The sequence below is a fragment of the Callorhinus ursinus genome, unplaced genomic scaffold, assembly GCF_003265705.2.
Source record: "Callorhinus ursinus isolate GAN/ISIS: 27379988/994484 unplaced genomic scaffold, GSC_fseal_2.0 scaffold2, whole genome shotgun sequence".
NCBI lineage: Eukaryota > Metazoa > Chordata > Mammalia > Carnivora > Otariidae > Callorhinus > Callorhinus ursinus.
The window spans coordinates 13766307-13790389 of NW_027397064.1; the positions used below are offsets into that span (position 1 = coordinate 13766307).

Consider the following 24083-nt stretch of genomic DNA (forward strand, 5'->3'; position numbering starts at 1 on the left):
ATATTTTTTACAGTATGATCCAGTGACTGAGCCTCCTTGGTATTTACCCAAATGAGCTGAAAACTTATGACTAATGGAAAAAAAAATACATACAAATATTTATAGCGGCTTTATTCATAATTGCCAAAACTTGGAAGTAACCAAGATGTCCTTCAGTAGGTGAATGCATAAACTGTGGTACATCCAGACAATGGAATATTATTCAGCACTAAAAAGAAATGAGCTATCAAGCCATGAAAAGATATGGAGGAAACTTAAATGCATATTACCTAAGTGAATGAAGTCAACCTGAAAAGGCTACATACACTGTCTGATTCCAACTCTACAACATTCTGGAAAAGGAAAAGCTATTGAGACAGTAAAAGGTTGCCAAGGGTTAAGGAGGAAAATGGGGATGAACAGGCAGAGCACAGAGGATGTGGGGGGTGGTAGAATCACTCTGTATACTTTGACAGTAGATAAATGTCATTACATATTTGTCCAAACCTACAGAATGTATAACACCAAGAGTGAACCCTAAAGGTAAAATAAGGACTCTGAATGATAATGATATATCATATCAGTGTAGGTTCACTGACTGCAATAAATGTGCCATTCTGGTGTGGGACTATTGATAATGAGGTCAGAGGTATATAGGAAATCTCTGAACCTTCTGCTCAATTTTGCTTTCAACCTGAAACTGCTCTAAAAAATAAAGTCTATTAAAATAAAAAGGTACATCCAAAACTTTTAAGGCATATACTGGAGTTTATTCTCTCATAATGGTAATGGTCAAGAAGAATAATTACTAAGATTTATAAACAGTATTTCACTGTGTATACAACACTTTTATCCACTATCCCAATGATTTTTTTTTTAAGATTTATTTATTCATTTGACAGAGGCAGAAAGAGAGAGAGAACACAAGCAGGGGGAGAGGGGGAGGGAGGAAGCAGACTCCCCACTGAGCTGAGGGCCAGACGTGGGGCTCGATCCCAGGACCCTGGGATCATGACCTGAGCCGAAGGCAAACAGACGCTCAACCATCTGAGCCACCCAGGCGTCCCTCAATGATTTTTTTTTTTTTTAAGATTTTATTTCTTTGACAGAGACACAGCAAGAGAGGGAACACATGCAGGGGGAGAGGGAGAAGCAGGCTTCCCGCTGAGCAGGGAGACCGATGCGGGGCTCAATCCCAGGACCCTGAGATCATGACCTGAGCAGAAGGCAGACGCTTAACGTCTGAGCCACCCAGGCGCCCCCCTCAATGATTTTTCTCAAATGTTTGTGAAGCAGGCAGGTTTGTGGTCACTACAGGCATTTAAAAAAATAATAATAATTTAACGTGAGCCCAAATGCACGGAGCCTGTAAATGGAACTAATAGTTAAGTATTTTGACAAAATTTAGCGTTATCACTACTCATTCTTAATTTCCTCATTCCCTGGGAGGCGGCCAGATATACTTAAAAAAAAAAGGACTAGGCCTTAAAACCAGATATCCCGTGCAAGACTGTTGAACCACAGATCTGTACCTCTGAAACAAATAATGCAACATATGTTAAGAAAAAAGAAAAAGAAGAAGATAGCAGGAGGGGAAGAATGAAGGGGAGTAAATCGGAGGGGGAGACGAGCCATGAGAGACGATGGACTCTGAGAAACAAACTGAGGGTTCTAGAGGGGAGGCGGGTGGGGGATGGGTTAGCCTGGTGATGGGTATTAAGGAGGGCACGTTCTGCGTGGAGCACTGGGTGTTATGCACAAACAATGAATCATGGAACACCGCATCAAGAACTAAGGATGTAATGTATGGTGATTAACACAAATTAAAAAAAAAAAAAAACAGATTCCGGGTCCATAGCCCCCACTCTTTCTCATGAGCAATGACTCTAAACAAATTCATTCGTTTATTCATCCATTTATCCATCTATCCATCTGGGTGGGGGGAAATCTTACAAATTTACCTGCTATTTCTTATGCCAGTTTCCTCACACGTAAATAGGGACGACAACGTATATATACAATTCATATCCAGAGTATCTGTTGAATTTCTATAAATAAAACTCAGTAGAAGAAATAGGCTACATACGTCCATGGGACCTAATGTCCATTAACCATGAGAGAGATCTGTCAAATAAATAAATAAAATCTTAAAAAAAAAAGATATGTCCATTAAAAAAACCTAAATGTCCATTAACTATGACATAGCCTCACGATTAAAGAAACACAAATGAAAACATTATCCTTCCCCCCATCGAATTTTTTTAATTAGAAAAAACACCACAAGCACTGGCAAGAACAGAGGGAACAAGAGCGCCGCACTTCGGAGAGCGATTTGGCAGCATTCCGCGAAAGCTGAAAATGTGAATTCCCGTGACCTAGCAAATGCCTCCTTAAAAAATTTGCCCTGGAGAAATTTTGGCACATGTGCATACTTACTTTACCATATTTGGCTTTGTTAATTAAATGGCCCAACATGACAGGTCCTGGTATTTAAGTGGCCTTTAATAAATGTTGACCCTCCTCAACAACTAGTTAGTGAATGAATGCCTACTCGGCTCCGTACCCAATGCTTCCCATTCTGGAAATGTGCCCACAAGACTCAAAAAGCTCCCACTCCAGAGGTAGAGACCAACAAGACAAATAGTACTGACATGGCCAAAACTACTGGATAAGGAGACAGACAGGCAAATGCAGTCCTCGGTCTCAGAGGAAAGGTCAAGGAAGGCTGACTAAGAACTGAGCGGATCCACCAATTTTTGGCAAAGGACCCGAGAGAGGAAACCGGAGGCTGTAACAACAGCACCTGCAAAAGCACAGAAAGCACTGGAGACCTCTAAAGTACCCGGAAGCAGGCTGATAGATGACCCCAGAGGTATCAGGCCCTAATCCCTGGAACCTGCAAATGTTACCTTACTTGAGAAAGGGGTCTTTGCACATGTGACTGAATTAAGGATCGGGGGATGAGAGAGCAATCGGGATGATCAGCTGGGCCCTAAGGCCACCACAAGCGTCCTTAGAAGAAAGGTGGCAGATCTGACACTCCTTCTGAGAAGGCAGCATGAGGACAGAGCAGAGACGTACTGCTGGCCTGGAAGGCTGGAGCCAGGCCACCAAGTACAGCAGGCACAGCGACTGGAGAGGCGAGAACAGACTCTTCTCTGGAGGGGGCACCGCTCTGCCAACGCCTGATTTCAGCCCAGTCAGCTTCTGGCCCCTTTTAACTGTGAGATAATTGATCTCTGTTGTGCTAAGCCACAAAATTCGTGGTGTTATAGCAGCTCTAAGAAACAAAGGCAATATCTCACCGGCACTGCCCTATAAGCCCTGCAAAGTGCTAAGTGGTTTAGATATTACCCAAATCTCTGAAGAGCCATCCAGATATGTACGCAGAATAGCCTATCAGATCTCTCACAGTGTTAAATCTCATGCCAATGTGGGAAATTTATTGATACGGGGGGGGGGGGAACACCTAGAAACAGAAAAATTAGAATCAAAAATCCAGAGAGAATATGAAGTTCTTGATCAGCAGATATTTAACAAAAACTCATCACGATGGAGGACACAGATGAAAACTGAAAGGGGGGGGCAGAAATGGATAGAAACAGACGATGCAGGAAATAGAGGGAATACTTTAAATACATGTGACTAATCCTTCAAAAAGATATGAGGCTCGGGCGCCTGGGTGGCTCAGGCGTTGAGCGTCTGCCTTTGGCTCAGGTCATGATCCCAGGGTCCTGGGATCGAGTCCCACGTCAGGCCCCCTGCTCGGCGGAAGACGTGTTTCTCCCTCTCCCACTCCCCCCTGCTTGTGTTCCTCCTCTTGCTGTCTCTGTCAAATAAATAAATAAAATCTTAAAAAAAAAAAAAAGATATGAGGCTCTTGTTGATGAAACACAAATGGGGCACCATACAGGACTAAAAAGAAAAAGCTCTTGTTAAAAGTAAGAATAGCACCTGATATTAAATTTAAAAATCAACACATATATATTAGAAAAAAGGCTGAGACTATTTTCCCAGAAAGGAAGCAAAATCAAAGAAGTAAAAAACAGGGCGCCTGGGTGGCTCAGTTGGTTGAGCGGCTGCCTTCGGCTCAGGTCATGATCCTGGAGTCCCGGGATCGAGTCCCACATCGGGCTCCCTGCTCAGCAGGGAGTCTGCTTCTCCCTCGGACCCTCCCCCCTCTCATGCTCTCTATCTCATTCCCTCCCCCAAAAAAAAAAAAAAAATCTTAAAAAAAAAAAAAAAAAGTAAAAAACAGAAATCAAAAAAGACTTTTAAAAATAAGATTGTAGCTGGGGGCATAGGGCTATAGGGGCATGGGGTTCTGGGGGTTTCCAAAAGTCCAGGGTCAGCCACTCACCAAAGGCAGACACACAGTGGTGGGGAAATGAGAAAGGAAATGTATTTCAGTGAGGCCCACACAGGGAACAGAGCAGACTGATGTTTTAAAGACTGCCTCCAGGGGCGCCTGGGTGGTTCAGCCGTTAAGCGTCTGCCTTTAGCTCAGGTCATGATCCCAGGGTCCTGGGACTGAGTCCCACGTCGGGCTCCCTGCTTGGCGGAAAGCCTGCTTCTCCCTCTCCCACTTTCCCTGCTGGTGTTCCTGCTCTCGCACTCTCTCTCTCTCTGTCAAATAAATAAATAAAAATCTTCAAAAAAAAAAAAAAGACTGCCTCCAAAGTGCTGAAAATACTTCTAGGTTTATGCAAGGAAATGTGGTACAAGGTCAGTGGGTACATGGAGGTGGGTAGTGAAGTTCAGATGGATCACTGTCTTGGGATCAACCACACACACAGGTCTAGCTGGCTCAAGGCACTCCTGATTGCATGAGGGGGTAGTTTCGGTTCCCATCACAAGATGTTCTGTGCAGGGTCTTTTGCCTGAGTTAAAGGGATAAGCTGGAAAGAAAAACTTAATTAGAAAGTCTGAGGTCAAAATGGCGGTAGTAAAGTCCTTTTTCAAGGTGTCAAATTAATCCAAAAGATCAGGTTCCACTAAAAGGAGTTCTAGAAAGAAAGAACCAAGAAAATGAAGAGGCAGAAATTACTGAAGCACTCGGCAGTAAAATATCCCAGAGCTGATGGATGCTAGTCTTCAGTTTGAAAGGCCCCACGAGTGCTGAGCAGATGAATGGGGGCAAAAATAAGTGACCTCTAGACACAACCTTGTGAATTCTAAAGAGCACTAGGTTTAAGAATACCCCAAAAGCTTCAAAAAAAAAAAAAAAAAAAAAACAGTAGGTCACCTACAAATAAGTAATTATATAACTGATCAATACATAAGGATACTTTACAGAAAGTGCTCCAGACAAACCAGGATGTATAGTCACCCTTCCTTTTTTTTTTTTTTGAAGATTTATTTGACAGAGAGAGACACAGTGAGAGAGGGAACACAAGCAGGGGGAGTGGGAGAAGGAGAAGCAGCCTTCCCACCGAGCAGGGAACCCAATGCGGGGCTCGATCCCAGGACCCTGAGATCATGACCTGAGCCGAAGGCAGACGCTTAACGACTGAGCCACCCAGGTGCCCCTATAGTCACCCTTCCTATAAAGGAATAAGAATCATGCTGGCCTCAGATGTCTTTGTAACCCTGGAAGGCTATCAACAATGCCTTCAAAGTTTTGAGGGAAATGAATTTTAAACTAGAATTCTACTCCTGGCTAAATTCCTGATCAACTGCCAAGTAGAATAAAGAAATATTCAGAGATGTAAAGCCTCAAGAAATTTACATTCTGCAAACATACTCTGATAAGAAATTATTTTAAAAAGTCCTCCACCATGTGCACACATTGATAGTACTTTTAAAGACAATTTTATTAAAGCTAGAATTGACCTACAATTTTGTACTATTTTACAAGAGCCAGATCCCACAGGTTAAGGGCTCAGTCCTGCAAGACTATTCCCCACTTGCTAGTCACGGGTCACCAGCCGGTTACAAACCAGGGATTCCCACAATCCCCTCCTCAAATTCAGTAATTTGCTAGAATGGCAACTCAGGAACACCCATTACTTATGTTTACCGGTTTATCACAAAGAATACATCTCCAGAACAGCCAAAGGGAAGGTATGCATAGGGCAAAGGATAGGGGGAGGAGGAGACACCGCAGAACTTCCAAACCCTCCCCAGGTGTGCCACCTTCCCAGCACCTGGCCCAGGTCACCAACATGGAAGCTTGTTCATCGTTCAAGAGTTTGTTATCTCCAGCTCCCTCACACCTCATAGGAGGTCGATGGGTGGGTCTGTAAGTTTAAACTCTCTAATCATTGGGTCTTTCTGGTGACCAGCCCCATCCTGAGGCTATCTAGAGAACCCCAACCTAAGCTGCTTCATTAGCATAAACTCAGAGGTGTTCAAAGGGAATTTTTATGAATAACAAAAGACTCTTATCACTCAGGAAATTCCAAGGGTCTTCAGGAGCTCCGGAGGTGCCAGTAGTGGGGACAAAGACCAAACATATTTTTGTATTATACCCCAGGATTCTGTCATCATTCTCTATATTAGCAGTTTAAATGGGAGGGAAAGGTGTGATCATGTCAGTATATGTATTAAAAAAAAGTATTTAAGGAAATATCAATAATCAACTTTAAAAGGAACTTCATATTACAAGGTCTTAGTAAAGAAAAAATGTAAAACATCTAATAATTTTTATACTGATTGTATGTTGAAATAATATTTTGGATACAAGTAGTTCCCCCCCTTTATCCCCGGGGCAGGGGGATACATTCCAAGACCCCCAATGGATGCCTGAAACCACACATACTACTGAAACCTGCAGACACTATGTTTTCTCCTATACATACATACATACCTATGATAAAGTTTTATTTGTAAATTAGGCACAGTAAGAGATTAACAATGTTAAAAAGAAAAATACAGGTCTGAAATGGCATCACTTAAGCCAAATCACCATATATGGACTTTATACCTAATCTTCTTGCAGTTTCAACCTCCCTAAGAAATGTAGTTTTAATGGGGTCAGGAATTTTCTGATCAGCATCAATGAGGTAGTATGTCACAGGGGCCTTCTCCACACACCCCCAAAAGGAAGATGATTTAATTTGCATAAAACCCCCTGCCATCCCCATAAAGGAAGATGATCTTGAACGAAACATCCTTTTTTTTTCTTTTTTTAAGATTTTACTTATTTGACAGAGAGAGACAACGAGAGAGGGAACACAAGCAGGGGGAGTGGGAGAGGGAGAAGCAGGCTTCCCGAGGAGCAGGGAGCCCAAGGCAGGGCTCGATCCCAGGACCCTGGGATCATGACCTGAGCGGAAGGCAGACGCTTAACGACTGAGCCACCCAGGCGCCCCCTCAATCCTTTTCTTTTCTAATAACTTTCTCACCCCACCCTCTTCCATTTTCTACAACTCCTTGGAGCTCCCCCTACTTGCTGATGGGATGCTACCCAAGTCATGAATCATTTAATAAAATCTAGTAGGTCTTCAAATTTACTTGGTTGAACTTTGTTTTTAAACAGCAATAATAATAAAATAGAACAATTTTAACAATATACTGTAATAAAAGTTAGGTTAACTATACTGGAATTAAAATTAAAAACTTTATTAGGGTATGTGAATATAGTCTCTTAAAACATTTTATCTTACTGTACTCACCCTTGTGATAGATGATAAAATGCCTAGGGAATGAGATGAAGAGAGGTGAAGGAGGTGAAGGAGGTGAAGGAGGTGAACGTTGTGGACCAGCCTTAGGCTCCTGCTGACCTTCTGAGGAAAGGTCAGAAAAAGAAGAACATTTGTTTCCAGGCCACGGTTGACTTGAGGGTAACTGAAACTAGGGACAGAGAAACTGCAGATAAGGGGGTACCTACTGTATGCTGGATTAAATAAAATATATTTAAGTTACCGGGTTTTTTTTTTTTTTACTTTATTTAATATGCCTACTAGAAGTTCAAAGTTACATATACAGCTCATATTTGTGGCTCTCATTGCATTTCTTTTAGACAGCACTGCAGTTCAGCCAACGCAATAATGAGAAAAAGAAGTGAGCATGAATACTGGAAAAGGAGAGGAGGAGAAATGGAATCTTCGTTGTTTGCATATGATTGCCCTTCTGACAAGAACATCCAGAAGAATCATTTGAAAGCTATCCAACCAGAGACAGAATTCACTAAGTTATCTGGATACCAGGTAAATAATAAAAATTGACAGTTTCTCTATATACTTGTAGTAACTAGTTAAAAAATGAAAAGAAGGGTGCCTGGCTGGCTCTGTCCATACAGCATGCAACTCCTGGTCTTGGGGTCATGAGTTCAAGCCCCATGTTCGGGGTAGTTTACATAAAAAGAAAATGGGGTGTGTGGGTGGCTCAGTCGGTTGGGTGTCCAACCCTTGATTTCAGCTCAGGTTATGATCTTGGGGTTGGGAGATGGAGCTTTGCGCCCTGTGCCGGGTATGGAGCCTGCTTTGGATTCTCTCTCTCCCTCTCCCTCTGCCTCCGCCCCTCCCCCTCTAAAAAAATGAAAAAAAGAGAAGATCTGTTTTTCTTTTTAAAAGATTTTATTTATTTATTTGACAGAGAGAGAGTGAGAGCAGGAACACAAGCAGGGGGAGTGGGAGAGGGAGAAGCAGGCTTCCCGTGGAGCAGGGAACCTGATGCGGGTCTCGATCCCAGGATCCCAGGATCATGACCTGAGCCAAAGGCAGACACTTAACGACTGAGCCACCAGGTGCCCTAAAAGAGAGAAGATCTTAGTCACAAGAGTAAAAGCAACTTTAAAATACTTCAAATACACAACATCTTATTTAAACATATGTATGTAGGGACACCTGGCTGGCTCAGTCAGTAGAACATGCAACTCTTATCTCTGGGTTGTGAGTTGAGCCCCACTTATGGGTGTAGAGATTACTTAAAAATAGAATCTTTTAAAAAAGAAATAAAAATAACGTATATGTATGCACATATGTATAAAATGCTACTGACAGACACTAAATTAAAAAACAAACTAGTTCCTGGGTAGAAAAGATCATTATAATTCTGCCAAAATTAACCTACAAACCAAATACAATCCAATCAAAATCCTTGTAGGATCTTATTACTTGTTTGTTTTGTGCGATGACTTGATATTAGTTCCAAAGTTTATCTAGAGGAAAACATTTTAAGATTTGCTAATAAAGGTGCTCCATAAATGTTGACTGACCAAAAAAAAAAAAAAAAATGCTAATAAAACTTGAAAACAAGAATACTTAGTGCATGCTTGCCCTATTAGATGTCAAAACTAACAACTAACAGTCATGGTATTTTTATATTTGACCATAGTGGCATTTCAGTTTAGTGGTTAAAAGATTATTCAATAAATTAAGCAGCATTAAAGAAAAGTCAGAACTGAGCCAACAACTGGATGATTTAAGTCCTAGAAAGATGAGGAGATCCATGAAGCAAACAATCAGCCCGGCAATACCCTCTCTTCAACAGTTGCCATGTCCCAAAAACAATCTGTTCCTAAGTCTTTTTTCTGATTAATCTCCAGTACTATTATGGTAGCCTGCACAGCCCATGTTGCCTGGCCTGCAACTTTCGGAGAGAGAATCACTGGTTCTGTCGAAACTCTGTGATGGGGGCGCCTGAGTGGCTCAGTCGTTAAGCATCTGCCTTCGGCTCAGGTCATGATCTCAGGCTCCTAGGATCGAGCCCAGCATCGGGCTCCCTGCTCAGTGGGAAGCCTGCTTCTCCCTCTCCCACTCCCCCTGCTTGTGTTCCCTCTCTCGCTGTGTCTCTCTCTCTCAAATAAATAAATAAAATCTTTAAAAAATATATAAAGTGAAGTTCAAGGACAACTGGAAAGGGAAGAAAACAGGAAGTGATCACCGAAAAGATGAAGAGGTGAGATAGTCATAAATGACTGCACAGGCGTCCCGGTAAGTGGTATTACTTATGACTAGTGCTGGCACTGAGCTAAGCCCCGTACATAATCCTCACAGTGACCCCCTGAGTACATCAGGCTCCCTGCTCAGAGGGAAGCCCGCTTCTCCCTCTCCCACTCCCCCTGCTTGTGTTCCCTCTCTCGCTGTGTCTCTCTCTGTCAAATAAATAAATAAAATCTTTAAAAAGAAAGAAAGAAAGAAAGAAAGGAAAGGAAGAAAGGAGAGGAAAGGAAAGAGGAAAGGAAAGGAAAGGAAAGGAAAGGAAAGGAAAAGGAAGGAAGGAAGGAAGGAAGGAAGAAAGGAAGAAAGGGAGAAAGGGAGAAAGGAAGAAAGGAAGAAAGGAAGAAAGGAAGAAAGGAAGAAAGGAAGAAAGAAGGAAAGAAGGAAAGAAGGAAAGAAGGAAAGAAGGAAAGAAGGAAAGAAGGAAAGAAGGAAAGAAAGAAAGAAACTCTGTGATGCCACTTGGCTCCCATCTCTACCCCGGTGGACTATGGCAAACGTGACATCCACAGGGGCCCAGAGCCTATGACCTAAGAGGCCTGTCTCAAAAATATGGACGTATTGATTCAATAATATTCTCCAGAACTTAGAACTGGCATTGAATTAAAAAATTCTGAGAGAATTCAAAGAAGATAAAAAGACTGCCAACGTAAACTTGTCCTTCAAGATTCAGTTGAAGCTTCTATGAGAGGTCTTCCTCAGTGCCACAGACAAGAGCTGAATCAACCCCTCTGTGCCAACACTCCATTCCTGTCTAACACAGAGGCATGAACAAGCACAGAATGAGGAAACTCAAGTAGCTTGGCAGATGCAGCACAGGAAAATAGGAGGGAAGTTAGAAGTGAAAATGAAAAATAGAAACATGTAGCAGACAGAATGAGACCGCATTTTAAGCAAAGCAACTGACCAAATTTGTTTTTTCATAATGATTACTTGGGTTACCACAGAAAAGAAACCAGAAAGGACTCCAGGTATGTAGTTATTAAAATAGCTCAAGTGAAGGATGAGTAAGTCCAGAGTAGAGGGAAGTAGTTACAGAAAAAGCAGGACCAACCACAGAGACTTTTCTAAGATAAAACCAATAGAATATGGGGAGAGGTGAAGATTAATCTTTGAAAACTGAGTATCAACATTTCTAGAAAGTTGGGTGACTTGCAATAGATGAGGAATATAAGAGAAGTGCAGACACATAGGAGAGTGCATAGGGGATGGGGTGATATTAAGTCTGTGGGAACGGACAGAAGAGAGATTCAAGATATTGTCAGAATACAGGACTGGGGCTCCCAACAGAGCTATAGATGTAGATTTTAGAGTCATCACTGACACTAACCCTATTAGAGTCAAAACCATGGAATCCCTCAAATACAGTATATTCACTTACAAAAAGAATAAGGACCAGGACCAAAAAAAAAAAAAAAAAAAGGACAGACACTACAAAAGCCAATTAGGAAGGTAAAGAAACCAAGAACAGTGTCCCAGAAACCAAAGGCAGACAATGAAGGTTGATGAGGACATTGTCAGAAGTGTCAAAGGCTTTTAAGAAGGCAACAAGTAGGGCGTCTGGGTGGCTCAGTCGTTAAGCGTCTGTCTTAAACTCAGGTGATGATCCCGGGGTCCCGGGATCGAGCCCCGCATCAGGCTCCCTGCTCGTCGGGAAGCCTGCTTCTCCCTCTCCCACTCCCCCTGCTTGTGTTCCTGCTCTCGCGCTCTGTCAAATAAATAATTAAATCTTAAAAAAAAAAGAAGGCAACAAGTAGGGGCACCTGGGTGGCTCAGTCGGTTCAGCGTCTGCCTTTGGCTCAGGTCTGGGACTGAGCGCCACGTCAGGGAGTCTGCTTCTCCCTCCCTCTGCCCCTCCCACCCACTTGTGCACTTGCACACTCTCTCTCCTTCTCGCTCTCTCAAATAAATAAATACCTTTTCGGGGGGGGGAGAGGCAACAAGGAGTTATGATAAAGAACTCAGCTTGGCCTGAGACAATCTATCACACTTTCTTTTTTTTTTATCTTCTTCATCAGGAAATTTCTAAATTGTATCTGTACATATTATTCAACCAGCTAGCTATTCAAATGCATATTTTATCAACATTAAGTCTACTCTTTCAGAATTCCTGAGTTCCCACTAATAAGCACATACTGGTCATTTTGTATCAGGCTGTTGGCCTTCCAAAACTTTTTGGTGTTATGTTCAAATATTTCAACTCAATTTAATGAACACTATCTCGTGTTCTTTACTGTGCAGGGATACGCAGACTGATTCATTCAACAAAACAGGAGTATCTTCTATATGCTGGGCCCTGGGTGTAATCAGTAAATAAAACACAAATATACTTGTCCTCATAGAGCTCTCTTTTCTCTTAGAGGGATACTTAAACACAGCTACTATCCCTTAAGGAGCCCAAAAGAAACATATCTAACAAGATAACAAACCCATTTATTATCTCATGAAGCCAATTTGAAATTAATAACAAGAAACCCAAAGTTGTAATTAATCACCTACAGTTAACATGCCTGTCTGCCGACATCACACAATATAAACAAACACTATTAACTTAAACATACATACAGTCAGCTCTCAGTCATCTGTAGGCAAACTATCCACGCATCAAGAGCAATTCCCTAATACTGACTCATGTTTCTGGGTTATATACCATCCAAATTTCTACCATATAATCTTCTAACACATGATATCGTGCAAAAATATACAGTTTAAGACTTTTACGAACTAACTCAAATCATTAACATGCCAGTTTTACTATGTCCCCCATTTTTCAAATGATCTTGCAGAGACATGCTCCCTAAATCCAATACCCTTCCATCCATTTCCCAGAGCCAACTAACCCAAGCTCTTCAAACTCATCCCATACTCAATTCATCTCTAAACCTGCCCCCAAACTAATAAGCCTCCAAGTAGGGCCTAGCTTTTTATCTAGGAGTCCAGTTTCTAAACTTTAAGGATCACAACAAGCCCCTTTTGGTAAAAACTACTGGCATTCCAAACACATGTACCTTTGATGTTGTATATATGTACTATGGTCCTAGCATACTGTGAACACTATGAATCATGCATAAAATGTAGAAATTCTTAGAAAGAAAGTTTCTAACATTTCCTTCCTGCACCCTAAAGATGGGCTACACACACAGCTGGAGCACAAGTACCCCGCAAGGCAGATTTCACCCCAATCCTAAAGAAACTAAAGCTCAGAGGTTAAGGAATTTGCTGTGGTCACAAAACTAAAATGAGGTAGAACTAGATTTGGGGATTCAAGCAACAGTGTGGTCACAAAGCTCAAGCCTTTCGTCATTCCTCTCCACCATGCCAAACTCCTTCCTTACACCTGGGGTCCCATGAGCTCCCTCTCTGACCTCATACCCCACTCCCAGCTAGCTACTACCTCCCACAATCCTCCCACCTCAAGATGCTACTGGATAAATAGGTATTCCTTTTATGCCTCAGAGAAGTGACATACAAACTAAACACTGAATTTCTAAGAAGAGTGCTATGCTATCGAAATAAGCATCAGTCTACAAAAGATAGGCTCAGTTTCAGGGTAAATGATGAATACAAATTCTTAGACTCTCACACTAGCAATATGGAAAGTTACAATACAAAAGGAAAATGACTTAGGAAAATATTCACTATGGATATGTAAAAAAAAAAATAATGACCAATGTATGTAATGACCACGTGGTATAATTTCAATTAATGTGAATCCTGTTTACATTAAAATGATGCCATATACAGTTCTAAGACTGATTAATTGTAGTTCATTCTGATCTTCTATGGAACTAAAGTAAACTCCGTATTTCAACTTAGAAAGCAGAGATCAAGTCCAGGGATCAAGTCAGTCTCAAATGGGAAGAGAGGAATTTCTGGTTGTGTTAGTGTTACAGTAAAAAATCCAAAGTCAAGATCCAGAATGAGGATTACTGCAAGCCTGATGAAAGTAAAATGAATAAAAATAAGAAACTTCTGTGGTTGAAGGAGAACTTTTTATAATGTTGGCCAAGATGATATTGAGTATTTTACAACCCAGAAACATCAATGCAGAAAACTGAGCTGTTACATATCTACAAGATCAATTTAGAACTAAAATAATATTCAAAAGTTTAAGATCTATTTCAGCAGTGTAGTTAGTATCTAATAAAACCCATGCAAATACCCCAGTGAATTCTAAGTAGTAAACGTAAAATGAACAAAGGGAAATGCATGAAGCTAACTAATAGTTTCAAAGAAACCTAAGAGAAATATGGCAGAGATAACAAAAATTCTGAGGCAAGTAAAAAGAAGCGGAAAGAAAGGTAAAAGAAAAAGAACACTGATGGAGAAGCAGATCATAACACTACTGAGCAAGAAAGGTTCACAGACAAGGAAACCGAACTCCAGAAAGGCTAAATGGTGTGGAGAATGCCACACTGCCAGGCACGACACGGGCAGTGCCAACCAACAGTCATGGTGACAGGGTTGGAAACAACTTGGACCAGATCCCCAAATGCTCTTCCTAGTAACAACTCAGAGCCCACATGGTTCTCTTCACTTGCTGGCTGCTCAGTCTCCCTCACCACTCCTAGAACCATCCATGCATTCAACAACTACCTTCTGATTTGAAGGAATCAAAATAAATAAATGAGTCTATACAAGTTCTTAACTGTTTCTGTTCTCCATGCCTGTTTTTTGCTTGCCCTCTGGGATGTGATTTATCCTCACAGCTTCCCTAAACCCCCTAAACCAGTCGATGCCTCAATTTTATCTGCCAGGCCCGCTCTTCCCCAACTGCCCTGGACATCCCATTCGTGTACCTTCCTCAAACACAGCTCTTTCTTCAAACCCAGCTCGTGTCTCCTTTCGCTCAGCTGACCTTTCCCTGGTTACCCTGGCCAAACATGACCATTCTGTCCTCTGTATTGCTCACTCAACACTAACCACACCTTGTATGTATCCTCCTATAGACTGAACATTCTTGTCCTTAAGAAATTAGAATTTCCTACTCCCCTTAAATGATGTACACTTTTGGGGTGCCTGGGTGGCTCAGTAGGTTAAGCGTCTGCCTTCGACTCAGGTCATGATCTCAGAGTCAGCCCTGCATCGGGCATCCTGTTCAGCGGGGAGTCTGCTTCTCCCTCTCCCTCTGCCCCTGCTCCTGCTTGCTCGCTCTCTAATAAATAAAATCTTTTTTTTTAAGATTTTATTTATTTATTTGACAGAGACACAGCAAGAGAGAACACAAGCAGGGGGAGTGGGAGAGGGAGAAGCAGGCTTCCCACTGAGCAGGAAGCCTGACTGCGGGACCGTTCCCAGGACCCTGGGATCATGACCTGAGCTGAAGGCAGACATTTAACGACTGAGCCACCCAATAAAATCTTTTTTAAAAAATGATGTACTTTTATTATATGATGGGTTCCCTCACACACTGGATTCAGAATACCTTGTTACTGCTTACCAAAAAAAAAAAAAAAAAAAAACTGCTTCTGAAGGACAGAGAGGCACAAGGAAACTTTTGGAAGTGATAAACATGTCAATTACCTTGATTGTGGTGATGGTTACACAGGTGTATGCATGTATAAACTTAAATTGTATACATTAAATATGTGCAGATTTCTCAATTAAAGAACAGAGAAAGGAAGAACAAAGAAGAAAACTGGAAAAAGAGAAGACAGAAGGAGGCAGAGAAATAAGGCAAGCAACCAACACAGGAAGTCACCTATGTACGTACCCTGAACTACCATCTGTTGTCTCCCTCAGTGCTCGTAACTTCGTGAGGTGAGAATTAAAATATTTATGTTAAAGAAACTGAAAGGAAAGGGTTAGAAAGGTTAAGGAACCATCTCAAATTTACACAGCAAGTTTTATAAATATGGTTGGCAATGATTCCTTTTCCACTCAACAGCAGAGAGTTGATGATATAGGATAATTAGTGTATTTAGAAATGCTATCTGAATCATTATTAAGATCCTATTACAAAAGGTATTTAAAACAAGAGGGACACCTGGGTGGCTCAGTTGGTTAAGCGTCCGCCTTCGGTGCAGGTCATGATCCCAGGATCCTGGGATCCAGCCCCACATAGGGCTCCTCGCTCAGCTAGGAGCCCGCTTCTCCCTCTGCCTGCCACTCTCTCTCTTTCTCCCTGACAATTAATAAATAAAGTCTTAACAACAACTAAAAAAAAAAAAAAAAAAAAGGTACTCTCAGCAGCACCTCTTTCTGCCCACAGATTCTGTCCCTGTGATTTCATAAAATCACCTTTAAAAAAAAGAGGAAACTCTTAAGTTACTTCAATAAGAAGTACACATGTCAACCTACTTTCAATGTGCTTTTTAAACACTTCCAGAATATTAAAGCACAAGCTAAATCCTAAATTACTGATGTTAAAATATAATGAACTGGTTAATGTCCCTCAATTTTCTACAATTTACAATCTCTTCCCAAGCTCCATTAATAAGACCTTACAATACATTAGACATTTCTTTGAAGTATATTTGTATATGTAAAGATATTAATGCTGCTTCAGAAGAGAAGGCAATAATAAAATGTGGACTTAGAATATATTGCATACTCTAAAGTTAGCATAGTTAATATTTACTGATCGTTGACTAAGGGCAGGCACTAACCTCATATAAACCCTTCTAACAATCTACAGGTAGATTCCATTATGATCTCTATTTTATAGAAGAAACTGAGTCACAGAGATGCTAAACAAGCTGCCCAAGGTCACACAGCTATCAAGAAGTAAATCCAGGACTCAAATCCAAGCAATCTTAACTCCAAGTCCATATTCTTACTCACCAAATTACAATGGAAACAGACACATTTTAGAGAAAAATTAATAAATACACACTAAAATACAGAACTGGCTAAATCAAAAATAGATTGAAAAAATTTTCCAAGAGGAAGGACAGATGTGAATTATCCAGATACTACTGTCATTTATGGAATTTAAAATGAGATGATACTAGGTATGTATCTGCAAAATTGCCTAAGAACAAAGAAAAGAAAAAGTCAAACAAGGTTAATGAAAAGTTACTAAAGAGAACTTTAGAAGAAAAGCACCCACTGTGGTTTTGTACTACAACTATGACAGACAGAAATACCTTACGTCAAATAATGACAAGATTAGAGGAACCTGAGTTAGGAATGTACAGAACAAAGAAAAAGGAGCACGGGGAGGACTACAGTGTCAAAAATGGAATTAGACAAGGAATGGTGTTTAGGAATACTTATGCTAATATTCATAATTTAAAAAAAGGAAACATAAGGGTCTACGAACAAAGAGGAAATAAAATGTGGTCTTAGTCCTAAAATGTCATACCATGTCACAGCAAAAATAAATGAGCTAAACAGACATGTACATACCCACTTTGATGAAACTCAATTGATGGAACCACAACGATTAAGTGATAACAAGTGAAAAAAAGTATGTTGCACAATCATACAATACTATTTGAAGTTTAAAAACACATAAAACAACACTATACACTGCCTGGGGATAATAAAACTGTAGAGAAATGCCTACAAATAATAAAATTCAGATCACCAAATTCAGATTAGTGGTTAACTGGAGAATGTGGGGGAAGGGAGTGGGTTTAACTGGATTAAATATTATGAAATACTTTTCAGACATACAGAAAGCATGTCTTTTTAACAGAAGGAAAAGTAAGAAAATGGTATTAGATTATAGTAACCCAAATTGCTTTATATTCCCAATCCAAAAAATTCTAAAAGGGCGATGATGATAATCTCTGAAGGAATGTTAAAGGAGGATGTATCCTTAAGTAGTCCCATTCAAGTACAAGAAAACTCAAACTCCCTCAACTTAGGCTGTTACTCTTTACTTATGTCCCCCCTGTAAGAAGAGGGCTTTTGGGGGGCAGTAAACTATGTGTAATTAAAACAGATAAACATTGGGATGCCTGGGTGGCTCAGATGGCTGAGCGTCTGCCTTGGGCTCAGGTCATGATCCCAGGGTCCTGGGGTTGAGCACAGCATCGGGCTCCCTGCTCAGTGGGGAGCCTGCTTCTTCCTCTCCCTCTGCCTGCCACTCCCCCTGCTTGTGCTCTCTCTCTGACAAATAAATAAATAAAATCTTTAAAAAAAAAAAAAAGATAAACATTGTCCCTAAACGTCATAACAGCTCCTTTCCTGATACAATTGTGTTCAGAGGTAAGAACTGCAAGTCCGTCACTCCACAGGAGGTGCAGTGCCCAGGCTAAGAACATGGACTCTGGAACCAAACTACCTGAGATGAGATCCAGCACACACAAAGGCAAGTCATGTTAGATCCCCTGTGCCTCAACTGCCTCATCTGCGAAGTTAAGAATGATTAAAAAAAAAAAATCTATATCCCCATCTGTTAAAAGTAAGAAGAAAGGGGCACCTGGGTGGCTCAGTCGTTAAGCGTCTGCCTTCGGCTCAGGTCATGATCCCAGGGGCCTGGGACTGAGCCCCGAATCGGGCTCCGTGCTCCGCGGGAAGCCTGCTTCTCCCTCTCACTCCCCCTGCTTGTGTTCCCTCTCTTGCTATGTCTCTGAATATTAAATCTTAAAAAAAAATAAAAAATAGAAGTGAGAAGAAAGTAGGAACAGCGCCTGACCAGAGAAGTACTGTAAAGGTGTTGGCTCTTAGCCTTATTCCAAAGACCAATTGTTTTGAAGAAGAAAAACAAGGCTTTGTACCAGAAAAGTGTAATTGTGGTTACTTTCTAAGTCAAGTAGGGGATAGAAAAGCTGACCATGACAATACAGAAAAATGGACAGCTTTTCACCTCTTGGGCAATGTTCAGGATAGCAAAATAAGCTTTTTATTTTTCTAATATTCTTTGGTATTATAATATCTCCAATGTGTACATATTTGTAGAAATACACACCTGGACCAAATTCAAGATAAAATTTTCTATTCCTGGCTCCGTGTCACCCTGTCAGCCCAATTCATCTTGGAAAACCAGGCCATCCCCTCCACTGCGAAAGTCTCCCCCTCTTCCTCCCCTGTGTAAGGATTATACCATACTGCAATACATCTGCCCTTTTCTTCTTGTATAACGTCCATACCATATAATGTCCATACAACTCCTTCCTTTCATGAACCATGAAGAGCTCTCTGAGAACAGAGACTATCAATCATTTTCAAATTCCCAGTGTCTTGCAAGATAGGCATTAAATATATGAATGAATAAAGCAGTCTCCCTATATATCTTATAACAAATACAAGAAAGGCAAGTAGAAACCTGTAATTGGAGGTGGTTTATCCAAAAGGTTATTTAGGTATCTTCGGTTCTATTTCAGAATTAGCAGATCAGTTGAACCCACTGAATCATCCACCAATTCTTTATCCCTCAGAGTGGGAAATAGTAGAAGTATGTAAGTAAAGATATTCCAGTAAAGACAGAAGCTAAACTTTATTTTTTTAAGGATTTTATTTATTTATTTATTTGATAGAGAGAGAGAGAGGGCGCACAAGCAGGGGGAACAGCAGAGGGTGAGGGAGAAGCAGTCCCCCCCCCCACCAGCAGGGAGCCATATGCAGATCTTGATCCCAGGACCCTGGAATTATGACCTGTGCAGAAGGCAGACGCTTAACTGACTGAGCCGCCCAGTCGCCCCAGAAGCTAAACTCTTAAATAAAAAGAATTTAGTCATTTAAAATGTCAGGAAAACAGAAGTAGTCTAAAAACTTTCTTATGAAACTAAAAATAGCATGTAGAAGAAATCACAAGATTTAATGTTTATAATGTCTCCTTTTTCAGGAGAGAAACAATAATCACAAGCCAGATGATATACCCTATTAAGGTGGATGAAATCAAAACTAAATCACATACTAAATCAATTTCACACAATGCTTCTATAGTGAGGTTCTATAAAGACCTTATCAGTCAGCAAAAATTAAGCTAATTTTTTGGAACTTAACAGTTCTTGGCAATTTTTTGAAAATGGCCAGGGCTCCAGGATCAAGTACTGATTAGTGTCAGATCAGTTAACAGGCCAGTCTTGGGTTACTACAGAAGAGAGGTGTCCCTCCTAAGGTACAGGCCTCACTTGGATCCCACCCCCTTCCATCTTCTCAGAACTTTGCAAAAATAAGCGAACATTTTACTGATCTATATTCAACCTCTCCCTTTCAACAAACACCTTCCCATCAGCATTTAAACTTAACTGATAAAAATCAAGACTCCTATAAAGTTTCCTATTCTTGCTATCTCCATTTTCTTCACCTTCTACTTGCTTCTGCTTCCCACCCCATCAACAACATCTGCAAAAGAACACCCATCACCTCAGAGTAGCTAAATCCATAGGACATTACTCAATTTCCCTCTCACAGGAGCTCCCCCACTGGCTGCAGGGACACCACTCCAGCTGTGGCTCCCCCTTGAGCAAGGTTCCCTGGCCACTCCTCCCATCTCCTTGGCCAAGCTCAGCCCCCTCTACCCAGCTTCATCCCAGGCCTCCACCTGTTCTCATTCTAGTCTCTCCACAGGCAATCTCACCCAAGCCCAAGAGTCTGTATCACCTCTATACCGATGGCTCCAAGATGGTAAACTAGTGATCACTGGACATCTTCTCCCAACAATTAATCACCATTTCTGGTAATTTTACCTCCAAATTTCCTTTTTCTCAGTATCTCTGCTTGTGATATAAGGCTCCTAAGAGGATCAAATGGGCTAACATGAGAGTATTTTGAAAAGGTGGGGGGGAGGGGTGCGACTTAAATCTGAGTATTAGTATTCATTAAATTTAAATCTCCTTGAAAACCGGGACTTTGTCAAATTCACCTTTTTATTTATTCCACATGGTACACCTGGCAGTGCTTTGCATGCAGATGGCATTCAGTAAATGTATTGCAATGAATTATTTGTATTGGCTTAATACACATTCAACTGAAATATTCATGTACTTAACAGCTTGTATTTCTTCAAACCACATAATCATTTTGTCTCCTAAGAGGTGAGAATTTTAAGTCTAACTACCCTGGATACCTTTGATAATTATGATGCTACTTATCTCAAGTTAGGAAAACCTGTCACCTTTTTGGCCTGGCTTTCCTGAAAACATCCAAATCCTATCAAGTCCAAAGCTTACATAAAGATTTTTGGTTCCCAAATGTTCACGTTGAGAGGGGAAAATTTAAGTGTTACAGAACAGTTAGGCTGTAAGGTGGAATGACTGCTTCAAAAAGTTCCCTATCTCATTTTTCTGTCTTGTAACATGAGCTAGAGTGATATTCTGGGTAGGATCAGACACCGTGGAATGAAAAGAATGAATTATTGTTCAAAAGTTCTCAAACTCTTGCATTAGGTACATTTAATTAGACTCAGAATGCAAGATTGTAAAACCTCACCAGATCAATTCAAAAAAACTCCCCAATTTCCATCTAAATCACAATCTTCATTATACTCTTCATTCACACACTTTTCCTTCACTGCACTTCTCATAATTTGTAATTATATATTTATCTGTATGATTTCCTTCGTATCTGTTTCCTCCATGAGGGCAAGGATCACATCAATTCTGCTCAATGCTATATTCCCAGCACCTTACACGGTTCCTAAAATATAACATGAGTTAAAAGGCTCTGGCTGAGCAATTAATTGAATGAGGAATGGAAATAAGTCATTTAAGCAGAACCAGAGAGCAGGGAAGCACATAAGCAATGAGAAAGATCCTGAGGCTTTAAGATCTGACACCCACCCCCAACCAGACACAGTATGATTTTCCGCTCATAATTTATCCATCCTTCGTTTCTTTCAACCCTTTTTCCTTCCCTCTTTCCTTCAAGAAGGACATTTTAGACTCAAAGAATATTTCAGCTTTAAATCCTGTCCAAATTTAACAAATCCTGTAACGGAGACCCAAAGACACCAGGTGACTTGTCACCTTGACCCTTCTTGTAAAAGATAGCTTGAAAAGTCTCAAGAACATGCCACAGTGACAACAGAAGTCTTAGTCATCCCTAAGGGTAAGAACTGCAGAAGAAGATGCCAGAAAACCAAAGAATAAAGTCTGTGCAAATGACTACCATCTCTCAACACCTCTTCCCTTCAATAACCTTATACATTTTTGGAGCAACTCAGCAATAACCTTCAGCTCCCAGGACTAATCTGGGGAAAACAAAAAAGGCTGTGATAATCCTGAATGAAGATCATCAAACTACAGCTCTCCTGGCCCACCCCACCCCCCAGAAAAATTCACAGTGGCAACTATTCAGCCAACCACCAAGGAGAGGCAGCATAATATAGTGGTCAGACGCAAGAACTCTGGGTTTTTAGACAGGCCTGTCTGAATCCCGGCTTCTCTTACTGGCTGTGGTCTGAGGCAAGTTAATGTGTCCAAACTGCAGTTTCTCCCGCTGTAAAATGGGAATAAGCATCACCCTAGAGGGCTGTTAACTGTGTGATGGTACCATGCATACAGCACTCAGTACGGTGCCTGGCATGTAATAAAGCCTCAATAAATGTCAACTATTTGTCACTGTATTCAGCTGTGATCGCTTTCGTAAGGCCTATTCTTCCTCTAGCTTCCATATAATTTTAAAGATGTTGTTCTACCCTTTCTGTTTTTGAGGGGTCATATATACATTAGCTTAGAGCACCTTTTCTAAATCCAGACTGGATAAACCAGTTAAAGGTCTGTGTCTCAGGATGCTCACCTAGGAAGCGGGCGTGATAATCCCTCCCCCGCAGGACTGCTGATAGTGAGCACTACCTCAGCGTTACACATTCTATTACTGATGTATGAAAACGCACTTACGGGTAAGTAAACCTGCAACTCTCAACCCCAACCATCGGTCAATCCTAGCCCCGTCAGCACGGATCGTGGCCCCAACAAATAAATAGCCAGGTCGACCCTGCTCACCCACCCAATTTCTCCCCACAGCCGGCAGCAACAGACACCCCCGCCGGTCCCTCCAGCAGGGGTTCCCGGAACCGCAGGGCTCAGTTTCCTCGCAGGGACCGCGTCAAGGCCCACCCAAAGAAAGATGCCAGCCCCCCACCCCGTCCGCCCCCACAAGCGCCGGGAGGGACCCGGGGCACCCTTCCTCCCCCGGAATGCGCGGCCGCCCGGCTCACGTGGGCCCTTCGGCCCAGGCCCCACGTCACCCGCTTCCCCGACCCCACGGCAGCGCCTCCCACCCTGCCCGGGTGTTTCCCCCTCCGGCAGCGGGCCGCCACGCGACCCCCGGCGCGCACATGCCCGGGGCCTGGCTCCGCGGCCACATCCGGCCCCCAAGCCGGGACGGCCCTCGGGCCCAGCCCCGCCGCTCGCCGACGCCGCGCCGCCGACCGACCCCCGCCGCTCCCACAACGGGCACCGCACTCACCGCGACGCCGGAGCCCGGGTTCCTCCCGCCTCGGGCCCACGCAGGCCTGGCTGCGCCCCCAGAGCATTCACGCCCCGTGCCGCCTCCTGGGGACCCTGGCGCAGCCGCCGCGGCCGCGCTGCAACACGGCCACCGTCTGCTGTCCCTGCCGCTGCCTCCTCGTCCCAATCCCGGCCGCGGAGACACCCGCAGCGACGCAGCCCGGCGCCGGCAGACCAGCGTCTGTTGAGCCGAACCGCCCGGGACGCGCTCCCCCGGCCGGCGCTCGTTGCATATGCAGAGAGGCCGCCGCCCATTGGCCCGCGGGCGGTGGCGCGTGCGGGGCTGGGCCTATCGAATTCCGGCCGGGGAGCGCGGCGCGGTCGGCCAGGGGCGGGACGGGGTTACTACGGGTCATTCGCGGAGCCGCGGCGGACGGGACCCAGCCGCCACCGGCGCGGGGTGGGGACCTGGCCGGAGGGAGGGATCGGACCGCAGCGGCTGGGGGAGGGGAGGCGGACTCGGCGGCCGCGACGTGGGCGGAGGGCTGGGGGGTTGGGGGGGGGGGGGGGGGAGACCGCCCCTGCCGCCTACCCAAAAAATAACTAGAAACGCAGTTACTGCTGTAGTGTTTAAATCTTAACATAGATCATGAAATAATACGCATATTATTTTCGTCCTTAAGTGGATCATTTATCCTGTCCTTGCACACATTGTTGTTGTCAAATTCTGTAAAATAAAATGATTTTCGGAAATACCCGAATCGAGAGGAGCTCAAAGATTCAGAGCAAATCCCTCTAATTATTTCTCTTGCTTTGGCTTCACTTAACCCAGCAAATAACCCATCTTCTTTAAATACACGCACTATTCATACAAGATTGATATTTGTTTTCAAAGGCTAAAGTTTACCCCAAACTACTGTTTTTAGACATTCTT

The 24083-nt window shown here is 42.5% G+C and overlaps 1 protein-coding gene across 3 annotated transcripts in view; it reads right to left on the reverse strand.

Annotated features, from left to right (window-relative positions):
- Positions 1 to 23413, reverse strand: part of ACSL3 (acyl-CoA synthetase long chain family member 3) — a 71874-nt gene extending 48461 nt beyond the window's left edge. For 2 of the 3 annotated variants that reach the window (XM_025890824.2, XM_025890812.2), the window contains exon 1: positions 23169 to 23413. The gene's annotated coding sequence lies outside the window, so the exon portion shown is untranslated. Of the gene's footprint in view, positions 1 to 7595; positions 7774 to 23168 lie in introns of all 3 variants that reach the window. The other variant, XM_025890819.2, reaches the window with a different exon arrangement.
- Positions 23414 to 24083: the final 670 nt, after the last annotated feature.